Below are 18,539 nucleotides of genomic sequence, written 5' to 3' on the forward strand. Positions count from 1 at the left end.
TATGATTAAATAAATTTGTGCTTTAATGCAGAATTTCATACAAAAAATTGGACAAAAGTTCCAAAATAATTCATTTGCCAAACATAAGTTGATTTTATAATTAAGCACTTACGCTATATAATTTTAATATTTTCAATAATGGATGTTTTATACTCGTATTTTGTTGTCAACAAAAGATTTTTTTCTCTATAGAAAATAATCTTTAAAATAAAATAATTAAAATAGTTATTACCATAAAATGATTGTAGTTCTTAAGGTTAGTACCTAACCTATGCTGTTGGTCTGTATACAATAAGCCTAAAAAACAGCAGGCTGCTTAGAAAAATAATAAGTAGTTCTCAAACTGACTATAACTTATTAAAAAAAGCCTAGTATTTTCTTAAAAAAAACTAATTTTTCAAATGATCTACGATATTCATAAGTATGTATTTACTAAAATTGTATATTTTGTCTTTCTATAATAAAAATTAGCCCCCCCCCTATTTCATATTTCTAGATTTCCCCTTGACTATTATACATAGTATAAATAAAATTAATACAATATTGAATATAGTCGGTAACTAAATCGATGGATGGGGAATGTATATCTATTGTCAATATTAAAACGAAATTGCACCAGACTTTCCAAAATTCAATATGTTTACAATGATATTCGTTTCGTTACACACAGTTTCCCGGATTAGTTTATTCAAGTACCTACCTACCTATTGCTGCTATATTGTAGATACCACTAAGCGTATTACGCAAAGTTTGGCAAATTCAATATAAATTGGTCGTGGGATATTGTATATTAAAATTTAAACTTATACACAATTGTCGGTTATAGGTTACATCGATTTCATATTATTATTATCATTTATTCATTTAACGAATTGAACCATTGACGACCATTTTCCATCGTCACACACCGCATATCTATGTACTTGCACCGTTGTGATTAAAATAATTTGAGCGTAGGTACATCAAAGTAACTCTCATAACGCACATGTATATTTAAATCGGTTCTGTTACGATTTGTAATGTACAGCGTGTAATTGAAAAATGTTATGTATTTAACAGAAATTTCAATATAAAATTGTCGATTCCCTCATATACATCCCATGTTATTATTGATATATATTTGGGTATAAATACAGATACGATCTCAAAAGTAATTATATTTATTATTTTTGAGTTCAATCGATTTAATATAGCTTATGCTTATAGGTGATGGAATGGTTTTAGGTCATAATGTATCTAAAATATGATAATATAAATAAATCATAGTAACACTTTTTATCAAATAACTGTGTAGTACGAGTATTTCCGCATAAACCACATAGGTATTTTGACAAGTTAAAACTCGACATAGTGATTTCAGGTATTCTCTGAGAGAGGCAAGGTGTTATGTTAAGTTAAACAATATTCTTATAGTCCGTTTTATCATTTGAAATTAAATACCGATACAATTTTTATCCGGAATAGATATTTTAAATGCGATAATAATAATTAATTATGTTGAATTACATAGCATAAAACAAACTGCTGGGTATTTGACATTGGTTTTTATCATTAAGTCCAGTTATAATATAGCAGCAAAAACAATACATAATTATGAATGTCGCAGAAGTTGTGCGGCTTATCAAAATTCCATTAGGTAATAAGATTTAAATGGAATATGACAACAGGTTATATCATGATCTCATAATGAGGTATTATTGTTTTGATCATAGGTGTAAGAATGGATTTTAGAAAAAAAAATATCAGAAAAACTAAAAAAAATAACCCATAAAAAGACATATGCAAGGACGCGACTCGACATCAATGGGATATTTATTGTACGCGCGAAAGAAAAAAAAAATCGGTTTCGATGAAAAAAAAAAATCGTGTTTACGCGCCGCAACCGCCTCGCCGTACAGAATTAATTGTGCAAGACGCAAGTTATTCGTGTATGAGCTATAATAACAGTGTTAGTGTAGTACCAAAATATCGCAAAATATCGTGTGCACATACATATTATAATATAATGATCGTATGAAATCGGCGAGCGTAAAACCATCAATTGCTTCTTAAACGGTTTTTTCTATACCTAATACCGAGACAAAAAAAAAAAAAAAATACAATCGTGAGAATCAACGCCTCCAATATAATATTATACAGCACCTACGCGCGGTGGATCTTCATCTCCGAATGTCAAGGAGGTATTGTTGTAGAATAGGAATTGTATAGTAGTTACATGATAATACTATCGTTTTGTTTTTACGTTGTTGCTCTATGTTCCTCGATAATGGTTTTTTTTGTCTCTCGATTGCTCTGCGGAATCGGCGAACATTATTAATTTGCAAACCCTTTTCAGATTTAGTCGAGAGTTCTATTTTTTTGTTCAATCATAAATAGGTAGTAATATGACTATATTATTATTCTTTCATGGAAGGACGTTTTATTTTGTTTTGTTTTTTTTTCAACTTTTTTTTCTTGGTCTCTGTAGCTTACACAATACGTCAAAATAGTATTGACTTTTGATTTTCAAATGGCAGTCATAGTTTTGGGTTTCAATGCGAAGTCCCGTCGTGTCCGTCCTTCGTGACCACTGTTACTGTGGTTACCATTGTTGATTTTATGAAAATATTAATTTACCATATTTTTTGGTTTCGGGGTATATAATATTATTATTGTCGCTTCTGCTATTTACAATGTTTTTTATTAAAGTAAATTAATTAATTCATCATCTATCTGCTACATTCATTGTAACATATTGTGTTATAATAACCTGTACTTGTGACGTATAATGAAAATGATTGGTTTCATTTCATATAGATGTATTAAATTGCAGGAAACCAAACGTGTATTGTATTTTACAATTTAAATTTTACATTTAGAAACTAAAATGCTTGCAGATATTATCGATCTACATAAATTTAATAATGAATAAATTATGAAAATACTTTTTTCATTTTAAATTAAAAGGTAATTAATACATATTTTTTATTATTCTTTACTTTTCTCTGCTTATCAGATTTAAAATAATACAGATACATTTAAGTACATTTTATATGGGTATTATACAATAGCTGTTTCTCAGTTACCTAACCGTATTAGGTATATTTAGAGGAAAATAACTTTAACATTAATAGTTAATTCGTATGTTTGTTTTAGATTGAACTTTTAGAGCCAAAATTAAGTGTTAACTTTTTAGGTTAACATATTTTCTTGAATTTTATATATAAATCTTATAGTATAGTTTAATACTTTGAAATAGAATATTTTTCAGAAAATTTTATTATACACATCATATCAAATTAGTTTATCATAAAAACATAATAATTATAATATTAATACTTTAAAAGCCGTAAAAATTGTACGTATATATTATAGACTGTAAAATGTATATATTTCTTACATTTTTACTGGCACTATTCTATTCTTCTAAATCTTAAATCATCCATAAATAATAAACTATACATATTTGATAGGTATCTATAATAAATGCCTACAAGTAAAAATCTTTTAAAAATTATAATTATTATTTTCAACCAATAATAAAAATATTAAATCTAAAAATATCAAACAAGAAAATAATGACGACGAGTGGTGTTTCTAAACATAATAATATATTTTCCTAAATAAACCACCTTGCTATTCGGAAAATAAAAAGTTACTCATTATAAGTAATTAATTGTCATTAAATATTTCCCGATGGAGTGTACAATTTAAGAATAAGTATAGAAGCACAGATATAAAAATATGCTATAATATTATAGTATTATTTTAATATAATGTGTCGTTTAAGGAATTTCTGATTTTGTACTCAAGTCACTGTTGCCGGTGCTAAATTCCGTGCTATATCGGAACCGGTTACCGATATTATTATTATTATTATTATCATCATCTCCATGCACTATACAACCAATGAACACTAACGGATCCATATAGTATTTTACTGTAAGGTGTATAGGTACACGCGTGGTGTAATACGATTCTCATCCGTCGGGGTCAACCGTGGCTTGACCTTAAATGGCTCGGGCGCGCACCCGCCACCGCCACCCACAAAATCACGTTTGCAAGATTTTCCACGACCTCAGAGATGAGTGGGCGTCATCCGTTTGCCCGTTTTTTCGATTTCGGGTTGACTTAAAATAGTATTTGACATTTTCCCTGTAGCTTATGTATAGAATAATCGCTGCAAAAGCGTGTTTTGTTCCAAAGAACAATCGAAAACCGGCCATATCCGTCATTGTATTATACGTATATTTCGATAAATTTATTAAACGTTCACTCGTAAAATTAAAATCTTTAAAACACGTAAGTATATGCCTATTTTTTAAACGTTCAAGGTATAACGATGACAGATGTTTTCAAAATTATTGTGAGAGGGTAAAATTGTACTTTTTTAAATCGAAATAAAAGCTCCGAAGTGATTATTTTATAATGGTGATGTGTTTTTATATTTACCATAAGTCAGATGGAAACATTTTGTATTTTTCTTTCTATATTATGGAAACATTTACGAAGGGAGTGATTTTCTTATTTGTCAAAAAAATAATACGCGCTGATAATTGCGTGAAGTTAAGAACTTTATAGAAGTTAGAAACTCACTTGCAGCATTAGACAAAATTTTAGCTTTCCTTTACTTAACAATACAATTAATTATTAATTAAATTTTTTTTTGTTACGAGTTTGTGCAATTTTTAAAAAATAATTGTGATTTAAAATGTTTACTATTGGTTTATCTAACTTTCTTCGAAAATTCTATAGTATTTGTAAATGACATTCAAATTTAATTTTCCAAACGAAAAATTAAATATTTTATTTGTATGTATTATGTAGAATTACTAACGATTTCTTAATACGAAATCGTATTTCAAAACTTTTTATATAGAGCGTAATTTATTTATCAGTAGTTGACGACTTTCATTTGAAATTGTTGTGACAACGTGGCGATGCATATGATTCGTTGCTTTAAAACTTGAAATAACAACATACGGATGACTGTTGTATCCAAAATAATGACGAACTACGTGGCAGAGTTTTGTTACTCGTGAGAAGCGTGTACGTAGGTATAACAAGACGTCTAACTATGCTAGTCATCATTAGATGACTAGGTTTCATAATATCGTGAATATCGTGTAATCAGCCACACTTGACGTATGCATCATTATCGAATTAATTGATGTAGTATGCCTACATAATGGTACATAATAATAATAAAATAATAAAAATATAATATTTTATTGCAGTATTTATATAAAAAATGTATTTTATTTATTTATATAAAAATCCTTTATTTTCGTTATTATAAATTATAAATAACATCTATAGTATTTTGAACTACAAAAAATATTTTTTTTGATTATATTTGCATCTCTTCAGTCAAAAATAAATCTTTGTCCCCCTATTACGTATTTTGAATACTCGCTATTCTGATTATTATTTCTTTGTTAGACACTTCTTCACTATAGGTACTATATATAATATATTCCTGCAATCGAATATTTGATTTCTAGCATTTGGCGATGACTGATGAATAAGATCCGTTTTAGATTCTACAAAAACTGTCGTCAGAAGTACTGAATATAGAACATACACAAAAGTAATATATTATTTGTATCGATTTTTTTTTATCAACACAAGACAGTAGACATTTTCACTGTCGTTTCAGTATTCTCAACTTTACTAATAGAGGTAGAAATTGATTTTCACTCATTGAAAATGGTTTTATTTGATGAATCTTATTATCCGAAATAAGATTTGAATAAATTTTGAGACTAATCTAACAATGACTAACAAAATGTTTTAATAGTTTTAAAACCATCTGTTGACTTAGCTCTGCCAAGTTTACGTTCATAATAATTACATATGGGCACACGATGTATAAGTGAGTAATAAATAATAATATAAGGTATTTGAACGGCAAAACAACAACTGTTCGATAGGTGTATCGCATAATCCAGTGGTTTTCAACCTGGGGGGTTCGCCCCTTAAGGAAGTGTGAACATTAAAAAAAAATAAACACAAACAATTTTATTTTATATATATATTAAGCATAATTTAATATTATTATGGTGAGGCGGAGGGTGAGCGTGAAATCATAAAATAGTAAGAAAAGAGATATAAACCTTAAAAGTTGAGAACCCTTGACGTAATTGATAAAAAACCGTTCTTCAGACGTTTGTTACATTTTACATAAATATTATTATTATTATTATTCTATTACTACAGCGAATCGTGGTATTGTTGCATCTTCCGGGGCAGTGTGATAGTTGATCGCTCGATTCGCGTGAGATTGTTTTAAATCACTTGTTGAAAATCGTTTTAATATATAAATATAATGCACGAATAACGATCTTATTTAAAAGTACCATAGTACCATCAAGATTGGTGTTTTAGATACTTGTACAATTGAATAGTTCTGTGATTATGCACATAACATGATATTATATTTAATATATTTAATATTATATCGTATCGTGATGAAGGTTAGTCGTATGCCACTTGTCTATGATTGATGATATCATATATTTTGTACAGCAAGTTGCAATTTAAATTTATTGAACATTGGAAATAATGTTAGGAATTTGAAAATTAATTAATTTGATATTTTAGTTTAGAAAACAGTTATGATTAATTTGGTTAAAAACCAGAAAATTACAGTACATAATGTTATATTAAGCAAAATATAGAGTATTTCTCCAGTTGTATTCATTACTTGTTCCTTCTTTTATATTGCAGTTAATTAAGATAGAATTTTTAGAATTTTCAAATATACTTTAAGACCATATTTCAAATTCTTTATATTTTTTGTACTCTTTTAGAAGTGTATTTGTAGAGATACAAAATTCAGATTTAGAATTAAAAAACTCCATTTTCTACTGTAAATTATTTAGTGAGCTATTCTTTAGAAAATTTGAATGAGTAGTTAAATTTGACTTTATGTTCTATAGGTTCACGATAATTGATTTAAATTAATATAGTAAAATTTATGATGACTTGAACATTTTGGTGATTAATATTAATTTATTAACATTTATTAATTAAACATTTATATTAGCAAAAATGGTCAAAATATAACTAATACTAGATCCAATATTAATATACTTTCTATTGACATAAAAATATTTTTATTGACTTTTTTTCCTAAGAATAAACAATTCAATAACTGAAAAACAAATTTTTTGAATTTTTAGTGAGGTATATCAAAATGTTCAAAAAAATTGACAATAAATTATTGGAGTTTTTTTTTTGTATTAGAAAAATAAAAAATGTATTTAAAAATTCCCACAATTAGAATTTAAACACATCTATTGTTAAATAAAAAAAATGAGGCTGAGCATAATTTGAGATTCATTGATTCACATTGTACATATTTAATATTTATATAATATTATGAAGAGTGTTGCAATTCTTTAATTTTTGTTTAATTATTTATCAGGTCAATGACGCAACTAAGCTGAGGCATTAAAAAAAAAAAAAAAAATTATGTTTATTTTTGTATAAATTCTTGTGTAATGTGATAGTGTCAAATTGACAATATAATAAAAAAAACTATATCAAAGAGGCTAATAAGCTGAAACGGCAGATTGTAAAATTTCATAAGAAAACCGTTAAGACTTGAAAAATGAGGAGTGTATCAGTGAGCCGTATGGTTTTTATAAATGTATTAAAAGTGTTTAATTGTGAGTATGAAAATGAAATTGCGTGATTCTGTGCTTAAGATATAAGTTTTTTTTGATATACATATAATTAGTTATCATTAAGTTAATATACAACCAAAAATTTAAAATAATATATAAGCTAATGAATTATCATAAAAACGGTTATATTATACGGTAATATTATAGGTTTCCTGTTTACAATGAAAAACATATTATAGTATACAATTTGTAATAAGTATAATTAAGATTATACAATCGGATATATTTGAGATTTAGTTTTTATCTGGTTGAAAAAATTCTGACTATTGTTCTAAATAAAGTGATTTTAATATCAAAAATATACAATTATAAAATAAATTTAAGTCGTTGAATCATAGAAGTTTTATAGTTTGTGTTAGGTATTGTATAATTACATATTATGTTTTCTAATCGAGGAACTATATATTATACTAGCATATTATACTCGTATACGCCAAACATAATATTTGGCTCATTAGCTTCAATGTCGATGGATTTCTGAAGGTTTGAATATCAGCATCAAAATATTTTGTCCGATGATATGTTGCTCTTTAACTTCAAGAGTTAGCTTAAAATGACAATGGCAAACATCCAGGAGTCTGATTTCGTGCCGCATCGCGCTTAGGTAGGCGACACATAAGTGTGCGTTTGTTGTTGTAGTGATATATTAATAATTATTATTTATAGTACCTATTTGAATCAGAAATAAAACGAATGCACTTTGTTCACGCGGAAATCGAAATAGCGTATTATTATTACTATTAAACTGTTTTCGACATTAATCAATGCTGATAGCAAAAATCTGACATTGTATTAATCGTTGATGGTAGACGGTATAATAATTACGATATTATTCAGGTCCATTCAATTTTTGCAGTGGTAGAATAACAACAAAAGTATTTGTTGTATGAACATTTAAATTTACGCGAATTCGCTTCAATCGGGTCGAAGGTTAAACAATAAAGATTAAAACGTATAAATTAAAATATAAATAGGTACCAGAGAAGTGATTTGGACGAGCCATAAACAATATAATACAACCGGAGTTTTGTGTATACAAATGTATGGTATCGGAACTAAATGTATTTAACAAAATATTATGTATGTACACCATTAAGTATTTATTATTTGATTATTATGTAACAAGTTCTTATATACTAATATGGAATGTTTATTTATTATGTATATTTTTTAAAAACTTATTTACTATACCTAAAAAGGATTGTATTATACTATACGACAAAATACTTAGTCAGTTTTTTAATTATCAAATAACTTTTTCATTTGGTGCTAAAAATTTCAAAGTTAAGCTTTAATGGTTTATGCAAGGTTATGATGTTATAATAATTCGCAAGCTTCATTAAATAGATAAAATAATTTATACGGAATAATACCACCAACTTAATATCAATAGATTTTCAAATAAAAATACAACCCATTTTGCATAATTTACTAAGGATAATTTATTATTAAGTTACACCTATAATAGGCTTATGATAGTCAATACATAATATTATATTGTAGACAGTATATTTTCCAAAAATCAATTCATCTTAATCAACCTAATTAAATATAATAAAAAAAGTTTTTCTTGACTTCCTAAACTATGCGATATAAGAATAATGATTTTCAGCTTAATTAAACATTGAGAATCTTACAATCATAAAAATGTGTTTCAAAACTTTTCTTGTGTTCAAAATATATTGCAAACCAGTATTATACAAATATTTACATTCTAACATAAAATCGTTAAAATACTTTTGAAATAAAATGTTTTAATTGTTTTAAATATGGTTAATCAAACTAATTATTTTAGAAAATGTATATAATACATTATGCTTAAATATTTTTCAATGCTAGTGAATTATAAAATATAATTGCTAACTTTATATTTTTTTCTTATTAAATTTATCTATTTCGTTAATTCGTAATTTTTAAAATCTAGATATCAATTAGTATTGGATTATAGTACCAAACATAATTTATTATATTTCTATCAACATTTTAACATAAACATGGTATACCAAATATAACATTTTGACTCTAATCGTGTCAATAATCATCCTTAACAATTTTAAAGTTATCGACAATTATTGTTCGGTGTGTCAGTGATAGCAATATATGGGCCACCATCGTTTACATTTTCGTCCAACTTCTTCGTTGGTGGAGGGGCGTGTTGTAAGTCATTTAGATGTAACGCTAGAGACCTTGTGAAACGAATCGTCATCGTCAGTTTTTCATATAATATTTATATTATCGGCGCATAGTATTATTATTTGTGTTACTCATCGCACTGCAACAATAAACAACAATATATAACGTTTCTGCTGCCAAAAGAACTTTAGGTTAGGCATTATACTATCATAATATAGTCGATCGTTGTACTCGTGAGTGTAGGCCGGAAAATTAATGAGACGCATAACTTATATTCGGGAGAAATTCGCATGACAATATACGTACGTATAGTCATAGGCTATACACCTACAGGAAATTTTGTTTTTCGGCACAATTCTCGGGGACAACACCGACGGACAATGGATACATTTAGTTCGAGCCACCGTATAATATACGTTTATTATATATTATATTATTATACATTATATAGACCAGCTAATACGGCGTATTTCATTCCACCCACACGTCCATTATACACACGCATAGTGTATATATAATATATATAAATATATTATTATGACGTTATCGCCAGCACTTATATAGTATACATAATGTATACCGTGCTTGGTTTACCTTAGGGGTATCGATGACTGCGTGCACATCATCATAATATTATTATAGTATTATACGCTGCTACTGCACAGTCGCCCGCACTGCGGTTGCTCCCACAGTGTTTATGCAAATCGTGTAGAATGAGATATACACATAGACTTGACACACGTACAGTTTTACAGTGATCCACTAAGTATGCTCAACCCTATTTTTTCATTAAATAATAAATTAATTCAAATTCTGATTTTTTTAATTTTTAAATAATATACTTAAATACTATATTTTTAAATCATTGAGATTTTTTAGATTGTTTATTGTGGCTATACCAACTTCTGTTATCAAACAAGAACCACTTTTTTTCTGTAAATTATTTAGTGAATATTTTTTTTTTAAAACTATCCTGTTCAAAATTCAAATGAGTAGTTTCTTTGTTATTAAAATGCTTATACTAATGAATAATGATGAAATTTCTAAAAATGTTTTTAAAACAATATATAGTAAATTTAATATTGTATCTGTTATATTTTATTATACTAGGCAATTTTTTAAATAATTATAAACTTGGATTGATTTTTTTTAGACTATTTATTACAAAAATTTTCAAGTCACCATAATATCACCCTAACTCATTGTCATGATATATTATTTAGTAAATCAAGTTAAATAATTTAAAAACTACTCATTCAAAATGTTAATTGGTACGTTTAAATTTAATTGACAAAATGTATTCAAAAGTATAAAAAACATAAGGTTTGTGTTTTAACAAATTAAAATATTTAAACAGCTTTCTATTAAAATTGTGTGATTGTGATACACAACTTTCAGTGAGGTATCAAAATTACCCGCATAATCTGAGAATATAATCGTTTTCTATTTTTCTATTTGGTCAACTAGACAATATATATTAAATGTTATATTCACGACCCGCGTGTTCGTGAATTGATAATTTATTTTGATGTACATATTATATTGTGTTTAGGTACATTTTACAGACATAACTGACCAACTTAATTCATTTATTAACATGTTATAATTTATTTTTATTTATAGTAGATTTTATTAAATTAGTATTATTATAGTTTGGCTAGAAAAATTACAATTGACAGTTAGGTTTGTTACACACTTATATCCTGTTCGATATAACACCGCGGCCACTAAACAATCTGTATTTACAAAACAGACTTAATAATATATAGTATTATGTTTAATATATTTTTATAATATACCTACTGACTACCATAATTTTGTAAAACTTTTAATAATACCTATATATATATTTATAATGTTTTATTTATTTTTGCTGTTATCAACTATACACCGATAAAAAAAAAGTTGTTCGTTGTTATTCTATCATTTGGTCGTTTCATCGTTTTTTCTTTTATGCACCAGATTAGAATTAGACTTAATACGTATGTATTATTTTACGATTATCTATTATTTTTATTAATTTGTGATTTTTTCTGCACAATTGTTGATTAACGCTCTAAACGTTACCTTCAAATTATGCGTTAGTAATAATAATAGTATTATGAGTCTTATGACAATAAAAACTTGTTGAAATGTAATTTATTTTGGTGTGTGAGAATTGGGATTCAATAGAAGGTTACTAATCGTAATATAATAATGAAAATAATTGGCATTTTGACATTTTCCGATTATAGGCATGTACATATACAAATCTAAACGATACAAATTTGACCTATTTAACTGCTTTTAGTGTCTTGCAATGTATACACGTTTCAAAGATAATCAAAACGAAACATTAATGTAATTTTCATAAGTCCGATCTAAATTTCGGTCACGATTCAAGTAGATACATACAACTAACGAGTAGCTATTGCACTTTTGACTATTTTTGACGATTGTTAATAATAAAAAAATGAGCTTCCACTGATGTGGAGAATATTACCTAACTTTTATCTTGACATTTGAATACTTTAGGAATGCATTTTCAGTAACGAAACCTGTTAATCGAACGTAGTAATGTAAATGATGGTTATTGTTTTACAATCAAACATTTATAATTTATTATAGGTGTATTATACTTTATGCACTTGTTATAGCAATAATACATTCTTAAATTAAAAAAGATTTCAAAAAAAATTAAATAAAGCTAAAAATAGAGAAACAATATTATTGTGTAATAATATAGATACCATCAACAATTTTTTTTTGGTATTTTTGTATAATTTTTAGTTTTGAATTTTACAACTTTTAATCAATCTGAAATATGGTAACTATAATTTATTAAAATCTATAATAATAAAAATAATATAAACTTTCTAGAAAAAAAAATATTTGTTAGACAGACAAATATAAAATGATAAGTTTTCAAAAGAAATACGATTTTTATCAATCATGTTTTACTGTTGCAAGCATTTCGAGTCGTTGATGTTGTCATTGAGTTTTTGAATATTTTCAGAACAATACAAAAAAAAAAAAAACTTGCTTATTGCCTCGAAATTATTTCATTTTTTTCATAGAAATTTAGGCATTTCGATCTCTATATAATATAATTTATTTATAATATGATTATAAATTATAACAATATATGTCGTGTACAATAACATATAATATACAATATACATATAAGATGTACTGCAGTATTAGGTATGTGGAATACAAATTTATATATTACATAAATCAATTTGTGGGTGAGGGAGAGTTGTCGTAAGCTATCCCTACATTAAATTTTATTTATATTATTTTGATATATAGTACTTTAATTATTACATTATCACAATTTGTCCGATTACGTGCATAATATTTTATTATACGTTGGTGTTAACAATGAACATCGATCAATCGTTTGCAGCATGGCCACAGAGGTTGTAGTAGTATTATCCTTAGGTAATAAATGTGTATAAATCTACGACATTTTCACCCGGTGTCGTATAATTTGTTTATATATTGTGTTGGCCTAACGGGATGCTGCCACAGCACTGTACATGGGCATGTTATAATGTTATGCTATAATATAGTATGCTTACAGATTACAGGATGCTGCATTAAACATGCTTCTTTCATTATGCTTTAGATACATTTTGAGATTTTTAAAAGATTTTTATCTTCAATAGATATTATATTTTTACATTTTTTTTTTCATAATAAATAAACATACATTTATCAAACAATAATATATAAAAAATAACATTCGAAATAATAAACAATTGATTTATCTACCTTCTATATATATATATATAGCTTTTTTTGAAGGCAGAGAAGTATTTACTCAAGCATACATTTCAACTAGAAAACACAATTAATTGATACAATGACAACATTTCTTAATATCGTTATTGTTATTATTTATTCTTAATATTACTATCTAGACAATATTGAAAAAAGTTGATTCCAAATAATCAATATATGACTTCTATTTTCTTTTACACAACTTACTTTAATACCATGTTTTAAATTCTCACATGTTATTATAAAGGAATAATATTTTAATACAAAAGATATTGCTTACAACTATTAACTCTTAAAAATAAAAAGTCAAACTATTGATATTTATAATTTTATAAATTCTTTATTCTATTAAAAAAAAATTTTTTTTTTGTTGTAAAAATCACAAAAAACTGATTAAGTATATTAATATATTATGCAGCTTATTTAATTAGATCGCCCTGTATGTTGTATTTTAAAGACTGCGATGCCCGTGCAGGTCTGTGAAATACGACCACAGTCGCTCGTTGGGGTCCCAAACGGCCCACAACTATCATGTAATATATTATATGGGTATGCATATACCTATATACGTACCTACGTAAAATCTGACTTTCTGGTAGTAGAGTTGAGTTCACGCGCTCTTGTTTTACATTATTTACCACCAGAAACCAGCTGTATTATAAACAAAACGCTGGTACAGCCCGACATCCGTATTATAGATTTCAGTAAGAAATATTTAGCTAAGTTTACTTACACGTTTGCAAGTATAATATTATAGCTTATAGTAAAAATCGATTTATTCGACCATTTGCACATCGTAAATTGAGCCTGTCATTAGTGTTTACTGTGCAGAATAATAGTTATCCTAAATCAATAAATCTTAACTTTTTGTAATCGACGAAAATTTAAGGAGAAGTTTTTTTACTTTAAACAAGCTACCTAATTAAGAAGAAAGATACTAAATAAAATATTTTCTTAGTATTTAAAAGTATGTTTTTATAAATATTTTGAACTAATAAGCTATTGGAGTTAGATGTCGGTTAAAAGTTAATTTACCTACTCGTATTAACAACTGACAAAAATAAATTTTGAGAAAATAAAAAAAAAACATAAAGAAATATAGCTTTTTATTATACTATTTGTAATATAATATCAAACCTATTGGAAAGTTGGAGTCAATTATTTAAATAAAATTCTAAGAAAAAACATTTCGTTGGATTAAAAGCAAAACTTTTCCAAGTAATGTATTGTTCCTAATAGTTATTGGATTACCTCTTGATAGTAAGTACTAAGAATAAAGTTACAAAAACAACTTCACTTTTAAATTCATAAATGCTCAAAAATGCTTTTAAATTGTAATAGCTCTAATTATACAAATTGAAAGCTGTACATAAATATAACTTTAACTTAAAAGTTTCATTAAATATTATATAAAACCATAATACATACTTATTATATATCATTATATATATTATAGTAGTTAAATTATTTCTTTCAATCTATAATGAATGAGGTGTGTATAATATATACAGGGTGATTTTTTTATTACTGAATACTCATTATTTCAAAAAGTATAGATTTTTTTTCAAATTTTTAGATAATGTTTTTCTACAACTATATTAAATTAAATAATTTATTTTTTTCACACTTATATTTAATAGTGAAAATCTATAAACTTTTGATTTCTAAATGGCAATCTATATTAGTAATTTCATAAATTAATAAAGTTTTTTCATGAATTTTCACGTTAACATTTTTAATTTTTGTTGATCCGTTGGCAAGTTATAGTTGCTCAAAGTTAAAACTATAATTTTATTTTTATTTGTGGTAAATAATTGTTTTCAGCTGCACTTTATACCCGTAACATAGTGTGCATGCGCTGTGCAGGCCTTAAATTATAATAGGTATAAAGTACAATGATTATCAATCGTGGATTCGACGATATCAAATTCATTACTAGTATAGCTACTGGTCTTTGCAAATTTAAATTCTAAATCCGACGGTGCTGATTAATATGTATGTATAAAACCTAAAAACCTTCTAAAACCATCCAACTTTGAGAAACTGTAACTCGCCAACGAATCAACAAAAAATAAAAATGTTAACGTGAAATTCATGGAAAAAATAACTATTAGTTTATGCAACCATTAATATAGATTGCCATTTAAAAATAAAAAGTTGATAGTTTTCTTACAATTAAACATAAGGGTGAAAAAAATATACATATATGTATATATCCATACATCATAACCGAATATTTTTACAAAGTTTTTCCATCAAAAATATTTCATAGGACCGGGATTGTAGAAAAACAACAATAAAAAAACTCTTTTATATCTACAAATTTTACGTTTTCCAGACATATTATTATGCACTGTACTATATTGTTTATAGTTTTTAACTGTAAGTTTATACATTATTGATAAACATTTTATTAGCTCCAGGCTGATATAATATAATAGGTACTTTCGATTTTTTTAAAATATTTATTTACATAAAAAAACGATACGTTGGTATATTATATTATTATTAGAATGATCTGTTTATGCTATTATCATGATATTAAAATAATGGTATGCATTTTTTGTACTTCAATTTAAATATTATCATATATTATGCCGTTTTTTTTTAAATAATTTGAATAAATGGTTTAGTTTAACTATATTAACCATACGATTGTTTCAATTCTGCATTAATACTAATCTGCATGTACGGGATTCAAATGATAGACTTTCGAAACGGTATTCGATGTCAAAGCTAAAACAGAACATCCTAAATATATACACATTAGGTATTATATGGAAAGTGTGTATAATGAATAAAGTAGAAAGTCCTGCATTTAGCAGACATTTCGTAACGACCCTCATATAAATGCCCAGTTAAATGTGTACATAATATTATACCCGGGTTGATGTATATAATAGTGCACTATCCATAAAAGTATAGTAAGTGCCTAGTCAAACGGATGGAGACGCATTATAGTTATTATGGTGATAGTATGACCTGCATTTTATCGTAACTGGTGCACACATTTCTATATTAATTATCATAATTAAAAGAATTGTGTCTGTAACATAAGTTATATTATTATATTATATGTGGCACGAGACAAAAAACTAACACGAAACGAAACAATATATTACGTTATACGGATTATGGGGTGAATTATTATTATACGTATATATATATAACCGTGTTGTAACAGTTTTTTAGAAAAAAAAATGAATACAAATTGATTTTTGATACTTCTGTCTGTTATCAAATGACAAAGAGATTGGATTTCAATCGTTTTCTATCACCCAATTCATTATACGCGTGTCGCGTCATATACATGTATTATACCGACTATCGACGATATTATATATCTACAGTCCTACACACAAATCATTTGTTTGTCATATTATTTACTTCATTTGATAAACCCGATACAATCATCAGTATTTATCAGAATAATAGTTGCAGAATATTGGAGTTTTATGAGCTTTATTTTGCCACCGTTAAGTACCCACACATATTTTGTTGATATTGATGCTCGATTCACCTCTACGTGAAATATCACAAGTATCATTTCAAAATTCAAGGTGCTGTTGTAAAAATATTTTGGAAGACTTAACGGCTTTACCCTTGGGTATATAGGTGCAAATAGATTGTGGGTTTCTCATCAAAGCATAACACGTTTAGTATTATGGTTTCTTATCATAAGTTCATTATCGTGATTATTTAATAAGTATTATCATATTTATGTTCTAACCTTAACACATATTTATATTAATTGTGCATATATTAATTATAGAATATAGATGGTCTATTCCAAATGGAGAACAAAATATATTAATCTCAATCGTAGTATCTCGGTTTTTTAATTTTTTAATTTGTTATTTGTATTAAATATACACATCGCTCTTTCTTTCTATTTCCATTCATATATAATATTGGTTGTTAATAACAAGTTTTATAGTTTTTGTAATTTGTTCCCAATTTAAATATCGTTTATTATATCGGATCAAATTGTGATGTGCCGTTGCTCGAGTGAAATCGCAATAAACATTATGTGCACGGCACTGCACGTGTACTTAGGAAGGAACAACATGCTTTTGGCACAGCATCGTTTTAAATCGATGTTCAGTATAGGGGGCGTATAGTTATTCATTTGGGCAAATGACCCAAAATATTCTTGAGTTAAGCATCCATCATTTGGGTGAGAAATTGACCGACCGTTTCGGTGCATTTTGATTTCAATATTATACAAGCATTTAAGTACCTACCTACATTATTTATGTTCAAAGAATAATCTATTCTCCCTTAACGCGTATGTAACATAGCTCATTTGAATTCAATAGAATCAATTTTTTATTGTTACATATTTAATGTTAAAGTGAATTATTCATCTATTATAATGAAACTTAAAACTTAATTTTAAAATAAATGTTTAAATTTATTTGTGTTCTTGTAACTTAAATCAGTGTTGAATCCAGGTATACTTGAGGGGGCCGAATAATTTCCCCCAGAAATTTCTCTCGCACCCCCTGAGAAATACAACCTTCAACAAAATGTACCTATTTATTAAATGCACAATACTCGTTACGATTTTCGCACCTAATAGCGTTTAATAAAATATAATTTATTTATATAAATGTTTTTAGATCGTATATAAAACTATAGAACTATATAACTATACATAAAACTATCTACGGGATTCAACACTGACATAAATATACGTAATATTTGGCTTTTTATGATATATTTTAAATACCTAGCTTACAGTACATTATATTAAAACTATAACGCGTTCATATGAGTTATAGAAATAAGAAAAATGTCTAACTAGTGACTACTGACTACAACAGTTAACACTAACTAAGAGTCCTAACCTCTAATAATGGAAAATGTATTAGAGATATTATTTTTTCGTACAAATTTTAACGCCACATTGTATAAATGCGTCCAAATGGCACGTATCACTTTTCGCAAACGATAGTCGTATATTTATTT

At 26.6% G+C, this 18,539-nt stretch overlaps 1 protein-coding gene across 1 annotated transcript in view; it reads left to right on the top strand.

Moving 5' to 3' along the window:
- The window catches only part of LOC114122932 (astakine-like), a 47,077-nt gene that overhangs the window by 20,233 nt on the left and 8,305 nt on the right, over positions 1-18,539 (top strand). The window lies entirely within an intron of this gene.

The sequence above is a fragment of the Aphis gossypii genome, chromosome 2, assembly GCF_020184175.1.
Source record: "Aphis gossypii isolate Hap1 chromosome 2, ASM2018417v2, whole genome shotgun sequence".
In the NCBI taxonomy this organism is placed as follows: domain Eukaryota; kingdom Metazoa; phylum Arthropoda; class Insecta; order Hemiptera; family Aphididae; genus Aphis; species Aphis gossypii.